Source organism: Rhinopithecus bieti, unplaced genomic scaffold, assembly GCF_001698545.2.
Source record: "Rhinopithecus bieti isolate Rb0 unplaced genomic scaffold, ASM169854v2 scaffold_25360, whole genome shotgun sequence".
Lineage (NCBI taxonomy): Eukaryota > Metazoa > Chordata > Mammalia > Primates > Cercopithecidae > Rhinopithecus > Rhinopithecus bieti.
The window spans coordinates 116,496-141,319 of record NW_016811703.1 but is presented as its reverse complement, the minus strand read 5'-3'; the positions used below and the strand labels follow the sequence as shown (position 1 = coordinate 141,319).

The following is a 24,824-nucleotide window of genomic DNA, read 5'->3' as shown; positions in this document are numbered from 1 at the left end:
TGTTAGCCAGGATGGTCTCGATCTCCTGACCTCGTGATCCGCCCGTCTCGGCCTCCCAAAGTGCTGGGATTACAGGCTTGAGCCACCATGCCCGGCCTGCAAATTCTTACTAAAAACAAGTTGTAAGTAATTTTTTTTTTTTTTTTGGTTACACTTACCTGTTAAGATGAGTTTCTTTAACAGTTATGCAGAAGTGATTTAGTCTGTCTGGTCTCAATTTTTTAGTGTTGGAAGCAGGAGGGCAACCAAGGGCCATAGTGATCTTTACAGAATCTGAGCACTCCCACACCAGCCTGCGGTTCTGTATTGCTCTAAGCCACCTCATCTCTCCCCTGCAGAATCTCAGCCACTCCTCAGTCGGTCACCTGGATTCTGTCCTTGCCTTCTATATGCTGCAGTCTCCAAAGTGATCCTTTCTGAAATGAAAGTCAAAAACTTAAAAATAGAACTACTGGCCAAGTCCAATGGCTCATGCTTAGAATCCCAGCACTTTAGGAGGCCAAGGCAGGAGGATCGCTTGAGGCCAGGAGTTCAAGACCAGGCTGGACAACATAGCAAGACCCCATCTCTAAAAGAAGAATTAACCAGACATGGCAGCATGTGCCTGTAATCCCAGGAGACTGAGGCAGGAGGATTACTTAGGCCCAGGAGTTTGAGGCTGCACTGAGCTGTGATTTTGTCACCACACTCCATCCTGAGCAACATAACAAGACCCTGTCTCAAAAAAAAAAAAAAAAAAAAGAAAGAAAGAAAAAGACTAACATATGACCTAGTAATCCTGCTTCTGGGTATATACATATCCAAAGGAAATAAAATCAACACCTCAAAGAGATCTGTGCTCCCATGTTTACTACAGCATTATTCACAGTGGTCAAGATAATGGGAACAACCTAAGGGTCTGTTGATGGATGAATGAAGAAAGAAAATGTAAAGACCTATATATGTACCATACATATGTATATACCCTACATGTGTATATACTATATTATACAATATATATATTCTGTACAATGGAATATTATTCAGCCTTGAAAAGGAGAGCTTGCCATTTGCAACAACATGGATGAAGCTGGAAGACATTATGCTGAGACAAGCCAGACACAGAAAGAAAAATACTGCATGAGCTCACTTATATGTGGAATTTTAAAAAGATGAATACATGGAAGAGGAGAGTAGAACGGTGGTTTCCAAGGTCTGGGAAATGGGGGAAATGGGAAGGTGTTGGTCAGAGGGTACAAACTGCAGTTACGTAAGTTGCATACATCTAGACAGTTGATGAACAGTGTGATGGCCACAGTTAATAATACTGTACTGCATCCTGGAAATTTGCAAAGAGAATGGATTTCAAACGCTCTCACTACACATACACAAATGACAGCTATGTGAGGAGATGGTTATGTTAATTTGCTTGACTACAGTAATCATTTCAATATGTATATGTGTATCAAACCTGTTGTGCATCTTAAGTGTACATAATGTTTTTTAAGTCAGATCACATCATTCCTCTGCTCAAACCCCTTGAAGGGCTCCCAATTTCCCTCGGAGAAAGCCAAAGTTCTTAGAATGGCCCAGACACTCCGGGATATGGACTGCACTTCTCTGCCACTCAGATCTTTTCTCCTCTGCCTTCAATGCTTGCTATTCCTTTCACTGGGATTCCTCCCCCAGGTAACCACGAGACTGGCATTTGCCTTCACATCTTAGCTCAAGTGTCACCTCGGCTGCTTCTGCTGGCTACTGCATTTAAATGCAGCCTAAGCCAGGTGTGGTGGTGCATGCCTGGAGTCCCAGCTATTTGAGAGGCTGAGAAGGGAGGATAGCTTGAGCCCAGGAGTTCAAGTCCAGCTTGCGCAACATAGCAAGACCTCATCTCTAATAAATAAATAAATAAATAAATAAATAAAATGCAATTTGCCCTCACTTCCCACCTCTTCCACCTTCCAATCTCTTCCAATCTGCTCTTTCTCTTCTTCCAAAGCATCTATCACTTTCAGACATCCTATATAACTTATTTATTGTTGTTTATTGAGTCTGCCACCCACAACCCTCTAGAACATACAGGCCATGAGAACCGTGATTGTTTGTTTTGTTCACTAATGTTCTCCAAGTTTCTAAAATTGCCTGGCACGATCGGGTACAGTGACTCACGCCTGTAATCCCAGCACTTTGGGAGGCCAAGGGGAGCAGATGGCTTGAGCCCAGGAGTTTGAGATCAGCCTGGACAACGTGGTGAAACCCTGTCTCTAAAAAAAATACATAAAAATTAGCTGGACCTGGTGGCACATGCCTGTAGTCCCAGGTACTCAAGAGGCTGAAGTGGAAGAATCAGTTGAACCCAGGGCATTGAGGGCATGGCAGCCCCACCTCCTGTAGGAGCAGATTGCTGTCCCCCTCCTTGCCAGGGTCAGGGTCTGGGCTGGGAGCCTGACTTGGTTAGGGAGGGCCAGGGCCTTGGGCAGGACAGGACAGGGTGGCTTGTCACCTGTGTGAAGAGAGATGAAGGAGCCCTTATCTGCCTGCACTCTCATTTGGTTTTTTAGGATTATTGAAAGAGTTTGGGACCCTTGTGGGGAAGTGGGTAGCAGGTGGGGGTGGGCTACTGGCAGTGAATCTCTGCCTCTTCAGGCTGTTCCCCTCCTCCAGCGCCTCCTGGGGGATCTTTGTAATTTGAGTCAATTAAAACATGAACTAAAAGAAAATTCGGAAGTGATTTCAGAATTAGGAAACTTCTGTTTCCCTGGGCTTTGAATTTTGAGGGATTTCGTGCAAAGCTGAGACAGGCTGCTAGCAATGGTTGCTGTCTGGATATGAAATGCAATTTGTACATGAAAATGCAATTTTATTCAGCTGTGGAAGAAATGCAGTACTGAGCTGTGATCACACCACTGAACTTCAACCTGGGTGATAGAGCAAGACCCTGTCTCAAAAAATAAAAATAAAAATAAAAAATATTGCCTAGCCCATTGGAGGTTCTCAAAATTGTTTGATGAAGGGATTAAAAATTAATAAGCAATTTCACTTTTAAAATTAAAATAATGATTTATACAATAAATGATTTTCTATGGAAAAGCGCCTTTTCCATAGAAGACACTGTTCTTTTTTCTTTTCTTTCCTTTTTTGTAATAGGGATATGTTTATTATTGCAAATAGTTTTCTTGATGGCCTCAGTTTTTAAAGATACATTATTGGTCATTTCCAAACTCAAGGTCAGTAGATACTGATTTTCCATATACTTGGGTTAATGCAAATATGTGAACTTTAAGTAAGTCACATTGATAATTTCACCTTTGATTTGATTTCACTCTATTTTCAATTTCTCTTTTTTTTTGAGACGGAGTCTCGCTCTGTCGCCCAGGCTGGAGTGCAGCGGCGCAATCTCGGCTCACTACAAGCTCCACCTCCAGGGTTCACACCATTCTCCTGCCTCAACCTCCTGAGTAGCTGGGACTACAGGCACCTGCCACCATGCCCGGCTAATTTTTTATTTTTTGTATTTTTATTAGAGACAGGGTTTCACTGTGTTAGCCAGATGGTCTCGATCTCCTGATCTTGTGATCCGCCCACCTCAGCCTTCCAAAGTGCTGGGATTACAGGCGTGAGCCACCACACCTGGCCATCTATCTTCAATTTCTTCACTCTATGATGGCTACTAAGTGTTTATGATAAAATATTCCTTAAGACTTGCAAAGTTGTTTCTGCCATGTTGGTAAAATAGCCATTTTGAAAATAAATACTCTCAGAATGTTACAGAACTATGCCATAAATAATGTTCTTGTTATTATTTTTGTTTTGTTTTACTAACCTTTGTTTCCCACGTTTCCCTCTAGTAATTGGTTCTCGTGAAATCTGATGGATTTTAGGACTAAAGATTACTAAAGTATGAATAATATTCTAGCATTGGTTTCACAAAAATATTTGGTGTTCATTTGCATTTATTCTCCAGAAGCTAAGTTTTATGTCACGTTCATGCATAGTGTTACTTTGCCAAGAAAGAAAAACCACGTAATTTAATTTCTTCTGCAAAACAGCATTATTTGGAAACGCAAGGAAGTTGTATTCAGTACAGCATGACAACATGTTCTGCTTTTGCAGGAAGTTTTTGTGTTTTGCAATCAGTGCTAAGAAAAAGAGTAAGGTCCAAAGTGGATTGGTTATCGTTTTTAACTACCCGTAAAGATTTCTCAAACTCAGGTCTCACAATAGTGAGAAACGTGAGATAGTTAGAAAATATTTATCTTCAATTTATTTTATCCAATGTGTTTTCCTTCCTGGTTGTGATTGTTACTGACTCTTTTCCAAAAAAAAAAGACATGTTTACTGGGCTTACACTGATCCAAGGGGAAGTGATTCCAGAATTAGGAAACTTCCATTTATCTGCGCTTTGAATTTCAAGGGGTTCATGCCAAGTTGAGACAGAAAGACTGCTAGTAATGGTTGCTGTCTGGACATGAAATGCAATCTGTACCAGCTTACCAGTCAGAGTGCTTATTGTGTGTTTGGGACACTTCCAGCTGTCTTCTTTACTCATCTTTATGTTCTAGATTGCATTGACCATAGATTAGCTTTGACGTTCATTTTAATTTAACTCATATAAAATGGCCGGGCGCGGTGGCTCAAGCCTGTAATCCCAGCACTTTGGGAGGCCGAGACGGGCGGATCACGAGGTCAGGAGATCGAGACCATCCTGGCTAACACGGTGAAACCCCATCTCTACTAAAAAAAAATGCAGAAAACTAGCCGGGTGAGGTGATGAGCGCCTGTAGTCCCAGCTACTCGGGAGACTGAGGCAGGAGAATGGTGTAAACCCAGGAGGCGGAGCTTGCAGTGAGCTGAGATCCGGCCACTGCACTCCAGCCTGGGCAACAGAGCGAGACTCTGTCTCAAAAATAACATAACATAACATAACATAACATAACATAACATAACATAACATAAAATGGCTAGATTTGGAAGAGGAGGTTTTCTGTTTTCTCTAAGCATAGATGTGTCCTGGGTAGGTAAAAGAGCCTTGTATTAAGAACCAAAAGAATCTAGCAGGTCCTGTTCATAGCAGCACTATTCACAATGGCCAAAATGCGGAAACAGTTGAAATGTTCATCGGTAGACAAGAGATAAACAAATTGTGGTTTATACAGAAAATGTAGTATTATTCAGCTATGGAAAAAATGCAGTACTGATATATGCCACAATGTGAATGAACATCCAAAACATTATAAGTGTTTCTAAGTGAAAGAAGCCAGACACAAAATACCACATATTGTGTGATTCCATTTATATGTAAGGTCCCGAATAGATAAATCCATACAGAGACAACACAGATGGGTGGTTGCCAGAGGAAAGGGGGAGGAACCGCTTAATAGGCAAGAGTTTGACTTTGGAGTGACACTAGACATAGGTGGCGCTTCACAACATTGTGAATGTCCTAAATGTCAACGAATTGTTCACTAAAAATGATTAATTTTGTCATGTGAATTTTACCTTAATAATTTTTAAATTACACATGTGAAAGAGAAATGGACATTTAAAAATTCTTCAATGTGTTTGATCAATATCAATGCAAAGAACGACAATCAGATGCAAATTCTACTTAAAATTTGTTCATATGTTCCAAAATGCCTTTTTTCCATCAGCCAGAAGAATTGTGCCAAGAGGAAATGAATTATTTCATTTCAACTGAGCTCTCTTAACACCAGACACTTAAAGAAAAAAAAAAAAAAAAAAAAAAAAGGAGTTCAACGGATTGGGTTAAGTGGCCAAAGGAGAAAAAGAAGGAAGGTTGGAAAATAAGAGACTTATGCATTCTCCACATATTTTCCTGCTCCCTTCCCGAAACATGTTATGCCCTTGGTCTCAGCGACTGTTCTTCATGGGAGTAGATGTGCTGAAAATGATTGGGACATCAGGAATCCTTCTTGGATTATAGCATGATTATAACAAGACTCCACTTTAAGTTGCTTGCTCAACAGAGAAATGCATAGCAGTTGGATCATTTGAACTCACATGAAGCAAACAAACTATATTCTGCTATTGTGGTTAATTTTATGTGTCTACTTGGTTAGAATATGGTGCCTAGTTGTTTGGTCAAACATTAGCCTAGATGTCACTGTCAAAGTATTTTTTAGACGTGATTAACAGTTATCATCAGTTAACTGTAAGTAAAGCAGATTACCCTATACAATGTGAGTAGGTCTCATCCAATTAGCTGAAAGCCTTAGGAACAAAAACTGAGGTTTCTAAGAAAGATATAGGGAATTCTGCCTCAAGTCTGCAACATAGAAATTCTGCTCGAGTTTCCAGCCTTTGGATTCAAGACTACAATATTGACTCTTGCCTGAAATTCTAGGCTGCTATGCTGACCTACACAGTTTAGACTTACCAGCCCCTCAATCATATAAGCAGTTTGCTTAAAACAAAACTCACAATAGATGATTGATAGATAGATAGATAGATAGATAGATAGATAGATAGATAGAGAGATAGATAGATAGAGAGATAGAGAGATAGATAGAGAGATAGATAGATATCCTATTGGATTCTGTTTCTCTGGAGAGCCCTGCCTGATACAACTGATGCAAGGCAGGGGAGCACCCAAATTAGNTACAATATTGACTCTTGCCTGAAATTCTAGGCTGCTATGCTGACCTACACAGTTTAGACTTACCAGCCCCTCAATCATATAAGCAGTTTGCTTAAAACAAAACTCACAATAGATGATAGATAGATAGATAGATAGATAGATAGATAGATAGATAGAGAGATAGATAGATAGATAGATAGATAGATAGATAGATAGATACAATATTGACTCTTGCCTGAAATTCTAGGCTGCTATGCTGACCTACACAGTTTAGACTTACCAGCCCCTCAATCATATAAGCAGTTTGCTTAAAACAAAACTCACAATAGATGATTGATAGATAGATAGATAGATAGATAGATAGATAGATAGATAGATAGAGAGATAGATAGAGAGATAGATAGATATCCTATTGGATTCTGTTTCTCTGGAGAGCCCTGCCTGATACAACTGATGCAAGGCAGGGGAGCACCCAAATTAGAGCTTAGCCTTAGGAAAGTTGTTGACTTCTCCCAAGAAAGAATTCAAGGGCAAGCTGGTGGTGAGAGAAAGCATCTGTTATTGAACCAATGCTGCTCTTCGTAGAGCAGAGTTAACCCATAGGCAGTGCGCCCAGAGTCAGCACCTGTGGGCTGTAGCTTGCTGTATTTACACCTACTTTTAATTACATGCAAATTAAGGGAGGATATTCAGAAATCTCTAGAAAAGGGGTGATAACTTCTGAGTCGTTGCCATGGCATTTGTATACTGTCATGTTGCTGGTGGGAGTGTAGCTCATTATGCTAATGAGCAGGCAGGATAACTGGAGGTCACTTTCGTAGCCATCTGCCTTTTTCATTGCACCATTTCAACCAGAGCCTGTTCTAGTCAGCAGGGTCACGGCTGGAAAACAAGTCCGGTCGGTCTCCTGTCTCACATCACTTGAGCATCCTCCACCCGCATCCCACCACCTTACACTGATCTCGGACACTATTCCTGGCTCTTAGAAGAGGGCTGCTGCCACCTCATTAATATCCCCCCTAAGGCCACTATACCAGAAACTAAGGGATTAGCCCTCACGGGTTTATTTGCCCTTAGACTCACTCAGATAAACCAGGGCTTAATTTTATTGTTCCCTGATCCATACTGTGTAGTGAGACAAGCTTTAACAATTCCGAGAATCACGGACCACTGGCGTCCTCAGCTCTCAAAGACAGCACAAAATTATAGCATGCTGTAAACCAAACTATAATCAATAGTCAAACAGATTCAATGTAATGTTAACTCCTCAAAGAAAATAAATTACAACAGTCAGAAGGAAGAAACTGACAGCTCTTCTTTTCTCATTATCTCCCAAGATGAGTAAATAACAAACAGAATTTTTGCAATATCCTGTACACAGCCTGGATCAAATGAATTTGGAAATAGCCAGTTTTATTTCATCTTATATTCCAGGAAGACAGAAGCTGGATAACACAGGCATGTCAGGCAAAAGCAAGCATCTGCACTTACGTATTACTGTGTAGTAACACGTGCAGCTTCCTCAATGCAAATAAACCTTATTTTTCTCTTGGCCTCTTACAAATAATAAATAAAGAGAAAAAATGTGGTTCTTGGCCAGACACAGTGGCTCACACCTGTAATCCCAACACTTTGGGAGGCTGAGGCAGGTGATCACCAGAGGCCAGGAGTTCAATACCAGCCTGGCCGACATGTGAAACCCCATCTCTACTAAAAATACAAACATTAGGTGGGTGTGATGGCACACACCTGTAGTCCCAGCTATTCGGGGGGCTGAGGCAGGAGAATCACTTGAACCCAAGAGGTGGAGGTTGCAGTGAACCGAGATCACACTACTGCACTCCAGCCTGGGCAACAGAGCGAGACTCCTTCTCAAAAAAATAAAAAAGAAAGGAAAAACATGGTTCTCATAGGTCTTATAAGCTATAATTAAGGAGAGGGTTTGGTTTTGTTTGTTTTATTTATTTTTTTGCCTGAGATGCTCAGTGTTATTAGTTGGAAAACCGTAAATTAGAAAAATTATAAATGATCGTGCATCAGATTTGTAAACATTAAAACATTATAACATCCAGTGATGACCAGGATATGGTAAAACTAATAAAACTGACACTTTCAGAGCCAGGCATGGTGTGGCTCCTGCCTGTAATCACAGCACTTTGGGAGGCCACGGTGGGTGGATCACTTGAAGCCAGGAGTTCAACATCAGCCTGAACAATATACTGAGACCTTGTCTCTAAAAAAATTTTACTTAATTAGCTGGACGTGGTGGCATGTGCCTGTAGTCCCAGCTACTGCAGAGGCTGAAGCAGGAGGATCCTTTGAGCCCATAAGTTGGAGGCTGCAGTGAGCCATGATTGTACCACCGCACTCCAGGTTGGGTGACAGAGCTAGATTCCCTCCTAAAAATTATAAAAAATTTAAAAATTGGCACTTCCACGCACTGCTGATCTCAGGTTCAATTGCTAAAACATTCTGAAGAAGAAATCGGTCACTATCTCCTCTATCAATTAACATTTACAATGCATCCATTGATGCAACAATCCCACTGGAAAATGGAGGCATGAAAACATGAGTATTTATGAACACAAGTATTTATGGAAGCTTATGTGCAGTTATTTTGTAAAAGAAACAAACCTGAAAATAACCTTTATTTCTGCAAAGAGACAGTGGTTGGATAAATTAGGATATCCACCCTATAAACCAGAAGCATTGATTAAAAGTAAAGTTACATCTACTTGTATTAATGTTGAAGGCTATTCATGAAACAAACTCAACTGAAAAGTAAATGAAAAGAGATGTACAGGGTGAGAATTCATTTTTATTTTAAAAACCTGCATTTGGGTATAACATGTTTTTGCACCTGTGTTTGCACGGAGCAGATGTGGAAGAACACACATTCAAGTGCCAACCTAACTTCAGATGAGATGGAATTGCACACGGGGGTTGGAGAGGGTGTGGATAAGATGGTTCATGTTTCATTTTTAGGCTTCTGTATTGTTTGATTTTGTGTTGTTTCTATACTTTTTTATTTTCAGTACAGTAGGATGTGTTGACATCTTAAAAATCTTTCTGGCTGGGAAGAGACTGCCCGTCCCAGAGCTAGTCAGTTCTTAGAGACAGCAAAGGTCAGCCAGGAAAAGCATGCCCTTATTATTCAAACTAACCAATCCAGAGTCACCCTCCTCCATCCAATCCCTCCAACCCAGGAGGCGGCACTCTTCTGCCTTAACTGTCCCAGGAGAAGTACCAGGCAATTAGGACCACCCCTGTAACCTATAGCCTAGAGCTGCTGAAATTTTTCCAATTAGCCAGTCGTAAATTGTTTCCTTCTCCCTGCCTTGACTTTCCCCCAGAAGTCCAACAAGGCTGTATAGCCTCCACGTTACCCCTGCTCCTGTGTTCTACCTCCTGAGCATCCTGAGGCTTCCCCACGTGATCCTGCATGACCTGCCATACCTCCTATCTCTTGAGCCTGTGAGTATAATAAGTCATGTTTTGCCAGACACAGTGACTCACTCCTGTAATCCCAGCCCTTTGGGAGGCTGAGGTAAGAGGATCACTTGAAATCAGGAGTTTGAGACCAGCCTAGGCAACATAGAGACAACAACCTTGTCTCTGCAAAAAATAAAAAAAACCCATAAAATTAGCAGGGCTTGACGGTGTGCACCTGTAGTCACTCAGGAAGTTGAGGTCGGAGGAGCCCTTGAGCCCAGGAGTTTGAGGCTGCAGTGATCACGCCACTCCACTTCTGGGTAACAGAGCAAGACTCTGTCTCAAAACAAAATATAAAATAATACCAAAAAATAGGCCGGGCGCGGTGGCTCATGCCTGTAATCCCAGCACTTTAGGAGGCCGAGGTGGGCAGATCACGAGGTCAGGAGATCGAGACCATCCTGGCTAACATGGTGAAATCCTGTCTCTACTAAAAATATAAAAAATTAGCCGGGTGTGGCGACGGGCGCCTGTAGTCCCAGCTACTCGGGAAACTGAGGCAGGAGAATGGTGTGAACCCAGGAGGTGGAGCTTGCAGTGAGCCGAGATCGTGCCACTGCACTCCAGCCTGGGCGACAGAGTGAGACTCCATCTCAAAATAACAATAATAATAATAAAAGAAAATAAAAATACACTTTGTCTCCCTGAACCTCTCCTCTATCCCCTCTTGCAGTTGCAACTGACCGTCTCATAAAAGAACACCTCTCAAATGTGAAAAGTGTGCTGAATGAGGTGGTCTCTGTCTTTGAGGCTCTAATACTCCAGGTCTGTCCCTCACTCACCCTACCTGGGGATTTCTGTGTCTCTAATCCTGGAATTCCTATCCAAGTCCCCTCTGTTCCCCTTTGGTTTACCTGACAAATATTCAGCAGCAAAGTTCAGCATTTCCACCTTTTATTCTAGGGTAGTTTTATCAGTGATCATGGGACTACAATGAAAGCACCATCATGGTTGAATTTCACAGTTTCCAGGAAACTTACTTCTCATTCTTTCTAAGCTGACGCGCCCTGACAGACTATGTTCCTAAAGCAGGCTTCTGTGATGTCTCTTCGACCTTTAGGCTGGAGATTTCTTTTTTTTTTTTTCTTTGAGATGGAGTCTCACTCTGTCACCTAGGCTGGACTGCAGTGGCACGATCTCAGTTCACTACAACCTCCGTCTCCCAGGTTCAAGAGTCTTTCCTACCTCAGCCTCCTGAGTAGCTGGGATTACAGGCACATGCCACCATGCCCAACTAATTTTTGTATTTTTTAGTAGAGACGGGGTTTCATTACTTTGGCCAGGCTGGTCTTGAACTCCTGACCTCAAGTAATACATCCGCCTTGGCCTCCCAAAGTGCTGGGATTGCAGGTATGAGCCACCGCACCCGAACCTGGCTGAGGATTTCTGATCCAGTGAAACCACATCTTCTTCCCAGCTCAGACTACTGGTTTACCACCTCTCTGGGTTCTCTCCGAAGACTCGGGATTACCAGTATTGCCTCTGGTTTAGATATTCCTCCCTTCAATGCCCAGCCCACGAAATAGGCCCTGAATGACACTAATCCTTGTATTGATCTTCAGTAAACCATTTAATAATCTTTTTATTTATTTTTTCCCTGAGGTACGTGTGTTCACACAGAATTTCCCATCTCAGAAATAAGATAAAAGTTGCCGAATGCCTATACATATAAGAAGCCCTCTCACCTCCACTCCCTGAGCAGAAGAGGAACAGTTAAGCTTGGTCGTGTCTAAGTACATTTTATTGTGGCAGTGGAGGAACTTTCACTGGAGGCTGAAAGGGCCACTTTAATGTGGAGGCAGAATTTCAGACTCACCCTGCCCCAGGGCTGCAGTGATGGGCACGACTCTCTCCATCTGTCCACCCTCCCCTCACCCCAGCACCTGGTACAGAAGCTGCTGTCCCGTTTGAGAAAAACTTGAGGCAAACACCTGTCTTAGCTTGAGATGCTGTAACAAAATGCCATATACTGGGAGGCTTTAACAACAGACATTTGTTTCTCACAGTTCTGGAGGCTGAAAGGCTGAGATCAGTGTCCAGCATGGTCAGGCACTGGTAAGGATTCTCTTTATTGTAGCTTGTGGACTTCTTGTGCCATGACATGGCAGAAAGAAAACTAGCCAGCTCTCTGGTCTCTGCTTAGAAGGGCACAAATCCCATGCAGGAAGGCTCCAGACTAATGACCTAATTATCTCTCCAAAGCTCCACCTCCTAATGCCATTGCCTTGGGGGTTAGGGTTTCTGCATTTGAATCTGGGGGAGACACAAACTTTCATCCCCTTGCAACACCTACCTGCCTTTGCTGTTATGTTGCCTCTTGTTGATGAATGGAATTCTTTTGCATTGGAATAGCGAGATATGAACAGCTAGGGGTGATAAGAGGTAGGGAAAGGAAGGCTTTGATTCTTTTGGTTCTAAGCAAAAGGCAAAAGGACAACACTGAAGTCTATCCTTCTTCCCTGGAGTGATTCATACGGGTGGAAATTAAATGTGGCTTTTCCTTGCTTTGTTAACATATTGTCCTCATAATGCTGCAGAGGAATGGTGGATGCTTAAAAATCAGACTCATTTGTTTGGTCAATTATCTCTTTATTCATTAATGAACATGCTGTTTTATCATTACTTATACTAGATTTCTAACATTCATTTAATATAAGAATAGAGTCTGTTAGCCAATTTCTTAGTAATAATTAAAAGTAATAAGAATATAATATTTTAACATAGGTAAGTTTTAAATGCCTTGCAAAGTGCAATTATAGAATATATGTCCATTTAAAAAACACTTTTTAAATGACCACTATATTTTTTTCTAAAGAAAGATCTGGCTGGGCAAGGTGGTGCACACCTGTAGTCCCAGCATTTTGAGAGGCTAAGACAGGAGGATCTCTTGAGCTCAGCAGTTCAAGACCAGCCTGGCTAACATGACGAAACCCCATCTCTCCTCACTCACCCTCAAAAAGAGAAAGAAAGATCTATCAATAAAAGTCAAATAAATTTTAGTAGTATTTCTGGATGAAAAATTTTAAAGTTACCTTCTTTATATGTTATACGGAATGTAGAGAATGAAAAAAATAATGAATAGAAAAAAATGAATACTAGAGCTAAAATCAAAGCTTTATTAATCAATGTGTATGCTTCTGCACAGATTTAGAAAGGCCAGAAAGGGAGATAAACATTCTTGACAAAGCACAGACAAACCTTTTTATGTTTGGGGTATTTCTGAGATTCCACGATGAAAATCAAACCTAGAGGTGTGTCAAAGGAAAGCACGACTCAACACTGAAAGACAGCTCTGTGGCCCTTCTCTGGGACAGGCAGCACATCACTAAATCCCAGGGTAGGACTGTGAAAGGCAAGAATTTGACTTTATCATCCTCATCCTTCATCCTTCCTCCTTCCTGTTCTTTCCATCCTCCCTCTGTCCTCCCTCCCTTGTTTCCAGCATTCCTGTTTAGTCTTCTGTTTCAGGTACCAGTCCAGATGGGTGGAAATCTCCTGTGATGTGTAACTCATAGGCAGTGATACATGTATTCTCATAATAGCTTTCAAAAATCATAAGCCTGGCTCACTGACTCACTCTGCAATCCCAGCACTTTGGGAGGCTGAGGCAGGTGGATCACTTGAGATCAGAAGTTCGAGACCAGCCTGGCCAATATGGTGAAACCCTGTCTCTACAAAAATACAAAAATTAGTCGGGCGTGGTGGCCAGTGCCTGTAATCCCAGCTACTTGGGAGGCTGAGGCATGAGAATCACTTCAACCCAGGAGGTGGAGGTTGCAGTGAGCCAAGACCATGCCACTGCACTCCAGCCCGGTCGACAGAGCAAGACTCCATCTAAGAAAGAAGAAAGAAAGAAAAAAGGAAGGAAGGAAGGAAGGGAGGGAGGGAGGGAAAGGGAGAAAGAGAGAAAATAAAAAACCTTTAACTTTTATCACCAAAGTAATAAATGCTGACATTTCAGGTACCAGATCAAGGAAGGCCGGGAGAGAAGGAACCAAGGACAAGGTGCATTTCCCATCTCTTTAATCGCAGTGTAGAAAAAACTGTCTCTGGTGCAAGGCTCTCAAAGGACAAGAGCCAGACAAGGGTTCAGGTTTGAAACTACTGTAAGCTGTTCACAAAAGATGGTGAAATGATCAGATTGTGTATGTGAAGAGAGAAACGGAATAAAACGATTCATGAAGGGCTTCTCTCAAAGGTGCCCCCACCGCCTAACTGTGCCCCTCTCCATTAAGTACTTGATGTACAAGACTATTTCATCAGAAGAAGTATGAGATGCTGGTGGAGATGTTTAATTTTAGCCTCTCATTCTTTCCTTTAAGTATGATTCAGCCAATTTGTTTCAAGCTTTTGGCTTCATTTGAGGAAGCAGATGTTTAACCTCCTGTTCCTTGAGCTAGTAATCTCTATAATTAAGAGTTTTGAAAGAATACTGGAAGGGGTACAACCTAGTTCTTGGATAAATTTATATCTGTGCGTGGGAAATCTATTTCCTTCCAATTGCTTTAATTGTAATCTGGAGCGTCTATAGCATTTGTTTAGCATTTAAATTTTAACAACAAAGCTTCACTTGAAAAAAAATTGCAGAGATTCTTGAATGACTTCTTTCCAAGTAATCTTCTATTTTTACTTTTTTTATTTGCAACCAGTGAATTCTTGTGGACAATTTTGAAGTATAAGTATACATTTACTTAAATGTATAAGTCAGGCTAAACTCAAACTGGCTTGGCTCTGCTATAAGAATGACAAAACCCTGAAATTTCAGTGGCTTTACTTCCTTATTTTTAAGAGACAGGGTCTCACTCTGTCACCCAGGCTGGAGTGCAGTGGTGCAACCATAGCTTACTGCAGCCTAGAACTCCTGGACTCTAGTGATCCTCCTGTCTCAGCCTCCCAAGTAGCTGAGACTACAGACACGCGCCACCATGCCAGGCTAATTTTTATTTATTTATTTTTTTTATAGAGAAGGGATCTCCCTGTGTTGCCAGGCTGATCTCAAACTACTGGCCTCAAGTGAATCCTCCCATCTTAGCCTCCCAAAGCACTGGGATGATAGGTGTGAGCCACCACCCCCGGCCAAATTTTGGTGGTGTGAAATCAGTAACAGCTTCGCACAAAGTCACTTAGATCAGTTGGCTCTCATTTATTTTATTTTATTTTTATTTTATTTGTTTATTTTTTTTTGAGTCAGAGTCTCACTCTGTCATCCAGGCTGGAGTGCAGTAGCGTCATCTCGGCTCACTGCAACCTCCACCTCCTGGGCTCAAGCGATTCTTCTGCCTCAGCCTCCCAAGTAGCTGGGATTACAGGCATGTGCCACCACACCCAGCTAATTTTTGTAGTTTTGGTAGAGATGGGGTTTCACTATGTTGGCCAGGCTGGTCTCGAACTCCTGACCTCAGGAATATGCCCACCTTGGCCTCCCAAAGTAGTGGGATTACAGGCGTGAGCCACCATGCTCTCTAGAACACAGGGCCTCCAAGGCCACTGTGGCAGGGGAAGAGAGAATACAAGGACTGTATGGGATCTCTTATGGACCAACACTTAAAGCAACTTTGGTTACCTCTCCCTAGATTCTAATGTGCAGACTTACAGCCAGCTTAACTGCAAAGGAAGCCAGGCATGTAGAAAAGTCGATGGAAGTGTGGTCAGCATCATCAGCTTCTATGTTAGATAGAAGCATTTAAAATAAGTCCTCAACATAGAAAAACAAGGGAGGAAGAGAATCATTTTAATAGTGCACCGTTTCTGTTTGCTTGACATGGCTTTGACACTGAATATCAAAAGGGCACTGATTCTTACATAGAATGTGAAACACTCTTAGATGGCTACATGTGGAACAGGCAGTGGGGATGGGCTGAGTCTGAAATAAAGTCAGAGTTATGCATGGCCCCTGTGAAGTCAGAGACAAAAAGAAAACAGGCCGCAAAGTTGGGGTGTGAAAGAGAAAACAATGCTCAAGGGGGACGCCTTTCTGGAAGAGATAAGAGTAGTTAGATTTTCAGTTTCCAAAACTCTTTTTCAGGCCAGGTGTGGTGGCGCATGCCTGTAATCCCAGCAGTTTGGGAGGCCTAGGCAGGTGGCTCACCTGAGGTCAGGAGTTCAAGACCAGCCTGGCCGACATGGAGAAACCCCATCTTACTAAAAATGCAAAAATGAGCTGGGTGCAGTAACGGGTGCCTGTAATCCCAGATACTCAGGAGGCTGAGGCAAGAGGATCACTTGAACTCAGAAGGCAGAGGTTGCAGTGAGCCGAGATGGTGCCATGGCACTCCAGCCTGTGCAACAGAGCAAGACTCTGCCTCAAAAAAATAAATAAATAAAAGAAAAAATAAACCCTTTTTCACACATTGATCTTTCCCTCATTCTTATTCCCTAAGATTGCCTCAATATTCCTCACTCTCCATTTCTCTATCCACTTCTCCTAATTGGTCACCACCGGAAAAGAAAAAAAAAAAAAGAAAAGAAAACCTTGAAAATTTAATTCAAGGGGAGAAAAGAGGTAGATGATTACAGACAAGTTAATGTTACCTCAATTTTTATAAAGGAAAAAGGAATATATCCAGGGACAGATAATTAAGCCTCATGTCCGTGTCCGTCATGAAGGATGCCGAGATGGGTGCGACAGAGCCTCTTCCCCGAAGGAGCTCACGGTTGGGTAGGAGGAGGTGAACTGTAACTCTTACACAACACGACATGAACATAAGGGCTCTACACGCAAAGCACAAGGGAAGCTTTAAAAGCACGGCAAACATTATCTGCCTGGGAGTGTGGGGAACGTGTCACAAAAGTGATATTTGAATGTGTCTCAAAAAATGCGACGGGTAGAGTCAGAGAAGTTTGAACTGATACAACTTGGTCTAGAAGGGTGAGCCCAGTTGGATGTGGGAAAATGAGGGGCCAAAGCTAGAAATGTAGGCTGGGATTAGACTAGAGTGTGCAGGTCCCCAAAAGCCAAATTAAGATATTTGAATATTATTGGGTAAATGATAGAAAGCCATCGCAGGTATTAAATTAAGGGAAGGAGAATGATTCTACAGGAAGTTTCCCAAAATGGTGTTTGGGACAGTGTCCCATCCCAATGCTGTGCTCAGTATGGTTTAGGAAACACGTCATACTGGATTTCCTTCTTGGAAACTCATAAGAACATCAATGGGCATCGATATACACTTGAGAATTTTGGAAATAAAGAAATGTGTTAAGCTTAACTCAGTATGTACAAAATGTAGTTATTAGTCTTTTACTTGCGTGTAACAAATGACCATGTGTTTAGTGGCTTAAAATAAAGCCTGTGGCTGGGCACAGTGGCTCATGCCTGTAATCCCAGCACTTTGGGAGGTTGAGGCTGGAGGATCACTTGACCCCTGGATATTGAGACTAGCCTGGGCAACATGGTGAAACCCCATCTCTACAAAAAATACAAAAGAGATTTAGCCAGGTGTGGTGGCGCATGCCTGTAGTCCCAGCTACTCAGGAGGCTGAGGCTGGAGGATCAATAGTCCAGGAGGTTGAGGCTGCAGTGAGCTGTGATTATACCAGTGCACTCCAGCCTGGGTGACAGAAAAAGACTATGTTAAAAAATAAAAAATTAAAAAAAAAAAAAAAGATCCCTTAGTAGCTCACAATTCTGCAGGTCAGAAGTCTGCCACAGCATCATGGGTTTGTCTGCTGAGATTCTCACAAAGTTAAAATCAAGGTGTGGGCCAAGGGGAGTTCCTGTTTGGAGGCTCTGGGAGAAAATCCACCACCAAGCTCATTCTCTTGTTTTAATTGTATAAATTTAAGGGGTACAAGTGCAGCTTTGTTACATGGATATGTTGCATAGTGGTGAAGTCTGGGATTTTAGTGTAGCCATCACCCAAATAATGTACATTGCACCCACGAGGTAATTTCTCATCCCTCACCCCATCCCAACCTTCCAAGTCTCCAGTGTCTATTCCACACCTGATATCCTTGTGTACACATTGTTTAGCTTCTAAGTGAGAACATTTGGTATTTGACCTTCTGTTTTTGAGTTGTTTCACTTAATGTGTATATATACACACACACACACACACAGAATATATAGGTATATGTGTGTATACATATACCACACTATATATATACGTTTTCTTTCTTTTATTTTAGATGACACCACCTTATTATTTTATTTTCTTATTTTTAAAACTTCAACTTTTATTTTAGATACAACGGGTGCAGGTACAGGCTTGTTACACGGGTATATTGCACTCAGGTAGTGAGCATAGTATACCCAATAGGTAGTTTTTCAACCCACTACTCCCTCTCTCCTCCCTCTAGTAGTCCACAATGTCTATTATTCCAATGTTTATGTCCATGTGTGCTCAATGTTTAGTTCCCACCTATAAGTAAGGACACATATATATCACATTTCTTTCCTTCCTTCCTTCCTTCCTCCCTCCCTTCTCTCTCTCTCTCTCTCTTTTGCAGTTTCACTCTTGTTGCCCAGGCTGGAGTGCAATGGTGCAATCTCAGCTCACCGCAACCTCCGCCTCCCGGATTCAAGCGATTCTCCTGTCTCAGCCTCCCAAGTAGCTGGCATTACAGGCATGCACCACCACTCCTGGCTAAATTTGTATTTTTAGTAGAGATGGAGTTTCTCCATGTTGGTCAGGCTGGTCTCCAACTGCCAGCCTCAGGTGATCTGCCTGCCTCAGCCTCCCAAAGTGCTGGGATTACAGGCGTGAGCCACAGAGCCCGGCTGTATCGCATTTTCTTTATCCATTCACGCCTTGATGGACGCTTAGGCTGATTCCAAATCTTCACAACTGTGAATAGTGCCACAAATCAGTTCTTCAATGTTGTAGAACTGAAATCCCGATCTACTTGCTGGCTGTCACCTGGGGGTTGATCTCAGCTCTAAGAGGTCCCTTTCATAGTATGGAGGTTTGCTTTCTGGGCTGACCAGAGCACATGTCTCTGTCCTTCCTTCTCTGACTGATGGGGAAAACTCTGCAGGTAAAGCATTCATGTGATTTGGTCAGGTCCACCAGGATAATCATTCGATCTTAAAGCCAGTGGATTTGAGACTTTAATCACATCTGCAAAATCCCTTTACAGCAGTAAGTAGATTAGTATTTGATTGAGAAACCAGGGGTCAGGAATCCTGGAGATCCATCTTAAAATTCTGCCTACCTTTTTTTTTAAAATGGAAAATCTTTTAGCATATTTCAAAATTTTTAGAGGTTTTAGAGGTGCCCAGCTTAGCAAAAACTGAGTTGATTTTGTAGAAAGAACATTCTGGAGAGGGCAATGGAGGCTGGAGGCATGGGAACATGGAAATCAATTTAAAGCCTACTGTGGTTATCAAAATGAGATAAAATGAGCATCTAAATTATAATTTCTTGGAGATAGAATTGATACAACTTGATGAACAAATAGGTAAAGCAGGCAATTGAAACAGGTTTTCAGCCTAAAAAATTGGGTCAGCTTCGATGGTATCATAGCAGAAATGAGATCTAGAAGTGGGATTGGCAAAGAGAAGATAATTAGTTTTTGATGCATTGAGCCTGATGTCTTGTGTTAGGCTATTCTTACATTGCTACAAAGAAATACCTGAGGCTAGGTAATTTATAAGAAAAGAAGTTTAATTTGCTCATGGTTCTGCAGGTTGTAGAGGAAGCAAAATGCTGGCATCTGCTTCTGGGGAAGCCTCAGGAAGTTTTTATTCATGGTGGAAGGTGAAGTATGAACAGGCACTTCCCATAGTGAAAGCAGAAAAGACTATATCTGGCCAGGTGCAGTGGCTTGCGTCTGTAATCCCATTACTTTGGGAGGCCAAGGCAGACAGATCACTTGAGGCCAGGAGTTTGAGACCAGCCTGGGCAACATGGTAAAACCCCATCTCTACAAAAAATATAAAAATTAGCCAGGCCCGGTAGTGCACATCTGTAGTCCCAGCTATTGTAGAGGCTGAGGTGGGAGTATCACTTGAGCCTGGGAGTTTGAGGCCACAGTGAGCCATGCACTCCACTGAACTCCAGCCTGAGTGACAGAGTAAGACCCTGTCTCAAAACAAAAACAAAAACCAAAAAACAAAAAAAGATCTCATGAACTCACTCTCACAAGGGCAGCACCAAGAGGATGGTGCTAAGCTGTTCAGAAGTCTGCTTCCATGATCCGATCACCTCCCACCAGGCCCCACTACCAACACTGGGGCTTACAATTCAATGTGAGATCCAGAGTAGACACACATCCAAACTCTACCAAGTCTGTAGTACAGATAGGAAGAGAAAAGTTTGAACCTCTGAGGAAACATAGGGGCTGATGATATATTTCTGGGAATCATCACAATGGATAAGATTTCCTCAATTTAATGAATAACAGAATGGAATAGGACTGAAGATGGAGTGAAAAATATATTAATACCCAAGCAATGTCAAGTTAAGTCCATATAATCATTGACTGATTAGGGCAGGAGAAGGGTACAGTCAAATTTATGTTAATATTAACAAAAGTATTTTACAGAATATTCCATGATATCCTTACATATAGATAAAAGTGACATAGGGGCTATATGAGTCCATTTTCACACTGCTGATAAGACATACCCAAGACTGGGCATTTTACAAAAAATAGAGGTTTGTTGGACTTAAAGTTTCACAAGGCTGGGGAGGCCTCACAATCATGGTGGAAGGCAAGGAGAAGCAAGTCACATCTTACATGGATGGCAGCAGGCAAAGAGCGAGAGAGCTCATGCAGGGGAACTCCTCTTTATAAAATGATCAGATCTCATGAGACTTACTCACTATTACAAAAACAGGATGGGAAAGACTTTCCCCCATGATTCAATTATCTTCCACTGGGTCCCTCCCACAACTCATGGGAATTATGGGAGCTACAAGATGAGATTTGGGTGGGGATACAGAGCCAAACCATATCAGGGGCTTTGAGAACCATATAAACAACTCTATTCAACAGTGATGATTAATTATGCATTATCAAAGGAATCAGTGGAAAGCAGTCCTGGCCTTGGTGTTGGGGAGTATCCAGGCTTTTCCACCAAAAGTCAGTTCACGTAAGAGATTAAACAAAATACACACACATGAATTTCTTAACAAATGGATAACTAGTTGTATGATATTGAACCAGTCAACCCACTTTCTAGGTCTTTGTGTCTCAGCAATATGTATGTTGCATTCAGTGTTCTGAAAAATCCTTTCATTCCAAAAAATTCTACAGGTTATAAACGACAGGGGGTGGTGTGCCCTCTTGCAAAGCATCACACAATTCTCATCTTTGTTCTGCCCTGTTTAATATATTTATCTATGATTTAGATAAGTACATTTGTAGCAATTTCATAGTTGAAACAAATCTGAGAGACACAGCTAAGTGACAGATGGCAAAAATCAATATTAAATTGCTGACAGGAATCTGGAAACAAAAACACAAATAGCCAATATTTTGACTAAATAAAGACGGTTGCTAGAACTTAGAATATATTTTTCAGTAAATATAACACGAAAGATTATAATATGGGCTGGGTGTGGTGGCACATGCCTGTAATCCCAGTGCTTTGGGAGATCAAGGAAGTTGAATTTCATAAGGCCAGGAGTTCGAGACCAGCCTGGGCAACACAACCAAACCTCCTATCTACAAAAAATAAAAGCAAAATTAAATTTAAAAGATTGAAATATGGTTTTCAGACCAAGCCCCAAAGTCCCATTTGGTCAATTTCAGAGTTGTGGGTTACCCTAGCTCGTGTCTGGTGGGGCTCCCATTAGGTTGCAGGCAGGAACCTCAACTCCTTTCCTGAGTTGTCAGTTTCCACCTGCCGCTGCTGTCTGACTTACTGTTTTCATGCTCCCAAATCACTTCCTATCTCATTTCTCTATGTATCTTGCCCTCAGAGCAAAATTTTCTTCCACAATGATCTTGACTAGATGTTTTTCTCAAATACTTCATTATTTCTCAAATTTTCAAAATGATCATGCTCATACAATAGAGTTATGCCTTTCATGTTGTGGGTGGAGGGTGGGTTCTAAAGTCAATGTGTAAAGGTGAAATATCCTATAGTCAAAACTACCATTGAGAACTCTGTAGGAAGCCACTACATTGAAGAGCAACCTATGGTAATTGTGTAATTCCGGCATAACTGTTCCTCCATGTTGGAACAGGTCATTGTTTCTTCAGCTAAGCACCAGATGAAGTGGTTGGCTTGCATTCAGAGGTCACGCTGTACCCCCCAAAAATACGCATCTTAAAACCCTAGACTCACACTGAGCATAGCCAGAAGCTCATTCTGTGGGCCACTTGGTTTTCAATTCCCACTTTGTCCTCACCCTTGAGTAGACAATCATTGAGTAGATTGTGATTGGAATGGTTTGAAATCAATATGCGTTTACCCATCTATCTGTCTATCTCAAATGTACCCCTGACGGGATGGCATTGTACCACCAGGAGACTAGAGAAAGATGGCTGACTGAGCAAACTATCCCTCTAATAGAGTTTGGATGTTTCGTCCCCTCCAAATCTCATGTTGAAATGTGACCACCAATGCTGGAGGTGGACCTAGTGGGAAGTATTTGGGTCATGGGAGCAGATTGCTCAGGAATAGCTTGGTGTGCTCCCCATGGTGGTAATGAACGAGTTCTTGCTCTATCAGTTACTGCAAGATCTGATTGTTTAAAAGGGCTTGGTAACTTCTCTCTCTCTCTTGCTCCCTTTCTCACCATGTGATACACCTGCTCTGCATTCACCTTCAACCATGAATAAAAGTTTCCTGAGGCCTCACAAGAAGCTGAGCAGATGCTGGTGCCATGCTTGTATAGCCTACAGAACGGTGAGCATCTTTTCTTTATCAATTACCCAGCCTCAAGTACCTTTTTATAGCAACATAAAATAGACTCATACACCCTCTGCATCTAATTCCCTAGAAATAACATGAAGTATATATTTTCAATACGCCAGTAAATAAGACAGTATGGTCTCAATTGAACAAAAGTAATGGGAAATCCCTAAAAGAAAAGCAATGAAATGTTTGACTGGCGGATCATAGCCCAAAACATAAGTAACAGAGGACAGGAGTGGGAGTTGGGTTGCAATTCACCTTGACCTTAGAGGTGGTGATTGGAGAGCAGGAGAGAGAGGGGGGCAAATATAAACGTAACAGTTGGGGTACAGCAAAAGAGCATCTAGGCCAGTTGGCCACTTCCTGTCTCCCAAATTGCATCAACCAATAGACCACAGAATCATCAGTCCTCATGTCCAGGAGTCCAACTACTGGCTTTCGGGACCCAGCAGCACATCCCATACTTTCTTAGCAAACTCTGCAAGGGTTAAAGCTAGGGTTAAAAAAATATTAAACTCACTAACTGGGCTAAAAAAAATAATCAATCATCATCAAATATCTAGGGAAAATTTACACAATGAAATATATACAGAACATTTTTTTGATCTGAAAAGTAGCAATTTAAAAATTAAAAATATCTTACCTTGATGACGTGGAATAAGAACTCTCTTACAGTATTGGTAGCAGTAATGTTATTATAGACATGTTTTGCAGGTCATTGAGCAGGATTTTGAAAATGTTTAAAGGTACATACCCCTTTAACATGTCAATTTCACTTCTTGACAAGAGTGAACTTTTAAAATTATTTTAAACTAGTTCTTTTGTTTTCATTAAAGTCACACCTGCATGTGACAGAAGGAAAAGGAAATCAAGCCATTTAGAAGCTTCTAAAAGGGGAAGTTTAGAATCTCCTCATCTTCTTCCATTCCCCCAAAGGCACCACTTTCTCCAGTTTCTATTTGACAGTGTTTTTGGTAGTAAATTGTATAACTTAATATATCCATTAATTGATTTTTTGAATGAAAAATTTAGTATCTACATGAAAGGTGAGAAACAGACAGTTAGACTACCTTCCACTACCTCTCCCTGCCTCATCACATTGAGAAATTCGTGATTAGAGTAAGTTCCATGGATATAGCAGTGATTACAGACTCCCAGACCTCTCTGCATTTCAAATGTTTCCGTGCAAACTAATTTCCAACCGATAGAAAGAGAAAGAGGAGAAAAGTCAAGTAGAATTTTTAAACAGGTGGATGTGCAATGGAGAGGCTCTCCCACTCCAGGCCACCTCCTGCCCCCATCAGAGGGCAGCCCTTCCCTACTTCCTCCAAGCCCTATCGTCCACCTCAAACACAAGGCCATTCTTTCTGAGACGTTCCTGCTAGCCTGGATGGTATGGTTATGCAATATTTTTAATTTTCCAGCTGGGAACTCTCTTTATGTTAGCCTATTCATTTATAGAATGTATGAGGAGAGGGCAGGAAAGGTTCTCGCTCCTCCGTGATCTCTTTAGTAGTTACCACCGATGAACACCTGAAGGTGCTAACCTGCTTCCACTGCATCTATTTTACTGAAATCAAACCCCGAACACACCACTGACATTTCCGCCTTCCTCCAGGGTGGGCCCTGCCTAGCACTAAAACCTTCCTATTACTCCCTATTAGAGAAGCGTGACTCAAGCCCAGCACTCGTCACTGTAATTAGATTTACAAATGAGTGACTGCATTAGAGAGAGTACAAATCTTTTAAATTACCTTGATTTAATCTCTTCTATTAACTTAATAGAAATCTTGGCCAGAGGAATCCACCAGGAATACTATGTCATTTGCTCATTAAAAAATTGCATCACAATAACAAGAAGGCTATGACCCGATGAATGCATACAAGTCCCAAGCACGGCATAGTAATACAGTTTTGTTTCTTTTACAGATTTAAAAGGAAGGAAGG

General features: G+C 41.7%; 1 long non-coding RNA gene across 1 annotated transcript in view; it reads right to left on the bottom strand.

Annotated features, from left to right (window-relative positions):
• Positions 1 to 24,824, bottom strand: part of LOC108543868 (uncharacterized) — a 43,167-nt gene that overhangs the window by 11,005 nt on the left and 7,338 nt on the right. The window contains exon 3 of the long non-coding RNA XR_001889689.1: positions 159 to 416. This is a non-coding gene — a long non-coding RNA (uncharacterized LOC108543868). The remainder of the gene's footprint in view (positions 1 to 158; positions 417 to 24,824) is intronic.